At 32.8% G+C, this 2,595-nt stretch overlaps 1 non-coding gene across 1 annotated transcript; it reads left to right on the plus strand.

The window, feature by feature from the left end:
* The first annotated feature begins 293 nt into the window (after positions 1-293).
* LOC119469558 lies at positions 294-399 on the plus strand. Its single transcript, XR_005198389.1, has one exon. It is a non-coding gene; the product is annotated as a U6 spliceosomal RNA (small nuclear RNA).
* The last annotated feature ends 2,196 nt before the right edge of the window (positions 400-2,595 follow it).

Raw genomic sequence — 2,595 nt, forward strand, 5'->3', positions numbered from 1 at the left:
TAATTCTTTAAGATGCATCATTAGGTCATTCACTTGAAGTTTTTCTTCCTTTTTGATGTAAGCCCTTATTGCTGGAAATGTTACTCTTGGTACTGCTTTTGCTGTATCCCATAGGTTTTGGTGCATTATCATTTGTTTTAAGAAAATTTTCAATTTATTTCTTAATTTCTTTATTGACCCACTTGTCATTTAGTAGCATATTGTTTAATTTCCATATGTTTGTACAGTTTCCAAAATTCCCCTTGTTACTGATTTCTAGTTTTACTCTATTATGGTTAGAAAAGATGCTTGATGTGCTCGCTTCGGCAGCACATATACTAAAATTGGAATGATACAGAGAAGTTAGCATGGCCCCTGCGCAAGGATGACATGCAAATTCGTGAAGCGTTCCATATTTAAAAAAAAAAAAAAAGAAAGAAAAGATGCTTGATATTATTTCAGTTTTCTTAGACTGTTTTGAGACTTGTTTCATGACCTAACATATGGTCTGTTCTTGAGAATGATGTATGTGCTGAGGAGAAGAATGCATCTTCTTTTATTTATTTATTTATTTTATTTTTATTTTTTAAGATGGGGTTTCACCATATTGGTCAGGCTGGTCTTGAACTTGCAACCTCAGGTGATCCGCCCACCTTGGCCTCCAAAGTGCTTGGATTACTGGCGTGAACCACCACACCCGGCCGAGAAGAATGTGTCTTCTGCAACCTTCAGATGAAATATTCTGTAAATACCTATTAGGTCCATTGGTCTATAGCGCAAATTATGTCTGATGTTTCCTTGTTGGTTTTCTGTCTGGAAGATCTGTCTAATGCTGAAAGTGGAGTGTTGAAATCTACAGGTATTATTATATTGCGGTCTATCTCTCTTTAGCTCTAAAAACATTTGTTTTATTTATCTGGGTGCTCCAGTGTTGGGTGCATGTATATTTACCATTGTTATATCCTCTTGCTCAACTGATCCCTTTATTGTTATATAATGACTTTCTTTGTCTCTACTTAACAATTTTTGTCTTGAAATCTATTTAGTCTGATATAAGTATAGCTACTCCTGTTCTTTTTTGGTTTCTATTATCATGAAATATCATTTCCCATGCCTTTATTTTCAGTCTGTGCATTGTTATAAATGAAGTTTGTTTCTCACAGGCAACAGATCATTGGCTCCTTTTTTTTTTTTTTTTAATCCATTCATCCACTCTATATCTTTTTATTGGAGAGGGTGTTTCATTTACATTCAGTGTTAATATTGGTAAGTAAGGACTTCTGTTTGCCATTTTGTTATTTATTTTCTAGTTGTTTTGTGATCTTCTCTCCCATCTTTTCTTGCTTCTTGTCTCCTTTTCAGTGAAAGTATTTTTTTCTGGTGATATGTTTTAATTTCTCACCCTTCAATTTTTGTATATCGATTGTATGTTTTTAGATTTGAGGTTACTGCGAGGCTTGCAAATACTATCTTATAACCCATTATTTTATGCTGATGAAAACTTCACACTGATTGCATAAACAAATACACAATCAAGCAAAAAGAACTATAAAAACCTCTACATTTTAACTTTGCTTCCATGCTTTTAAGATTTCTGTTATTTATGTATCGTATTATACTATCTATGTCTTGAAAAGCCATTGTAATTTTTTAATCAGTTCATCTTTTCCTGTTTCTACTTAAGATATAAGTAGTTTACATACCATAATTACAATGTTAAAATATTCTGTATTTTTTGAGGACTTACTGTTACCAGTGAGTTTTGTACCTTCAGATAATTTCGTATTGCTCATTAATGTCCTTTATTTCAGATTGAACTCCTTTTAGCATTTCTTGTAAAACAGGTCAGGGTGTTGATGAAATCCCTGTTTATTTGATTATTTCTTCTTCTAGTGCAAATCTATTGTTCATTCCCTCTAGCAAAATTTTCTTATTGTTGTTATTATACTTTTCAACCCCAGAATTTCCATTTGGTTAATTTTTGAAAAAAATATTTTTATCCATTATTGGTATTTTTAAATTGATAAGAAATTATCATCATGCTTTATTTTTTAAGCATGTTTTTTCTTTTAGTTTTTGAACATATTGATAAAAATTACTTTGAGGTTTTTTCTACTATTTCTGGCATCTTGACACTCACAAATGCAATTTCTCTTGCTTGCCTTTTTTTCTGGTGTATGGCTCTGTCTTTTCTCTATCTCTGCTTGACTCATATTTTTTTGTTCAAAACTTGTTCTAGCCACTCACAATACTCATTTCTGTCCCCCTCATTATGTTACTGTTGTTTAATTGTTTATTTGTTTAATGGCCTGACTATATAGTGAAGTCTATTTCCTCCACAATGTGTGGCCTCTGATGTTGCTCCTGAGGGAGGCACAGCATTGGGCACATTTTCTCTCAAACTGGAATTTCAGTGCCTTTAGTAGTGCTTTCTTTGTCTCTTTCTCTGATCTGTTCAGTTGTTTGCCTCTTTTGGTATAATAGCCAGCAGCTGTTAACCTCCAGCAATTGCTAGATAATTGCTCTTTTGCTTTTGACAGTTCTTTTTAGGGGCATAAATTACTCCACAGTCTGATCCAAATATATTTGGTTTCCTTTGCAGTTTTTAAGACAAGA

This window comes from Cebus imitator, unplaced genomic scaffold, assembly GCF_001604975.1.
Source record: "Cebus imitator isolate Cc_AM_T3 unplaced genomic scaffold, Cebus_imitator-1.0 Scaffold704, whole genome shotgun sequence".
Classification (NCBI taxonomy): domain Eukaryota; kingdom Metazoa; phylum Chordata; class Mammalia; order Primates; family Cebidae; genus Cebus; species Cebus imitator.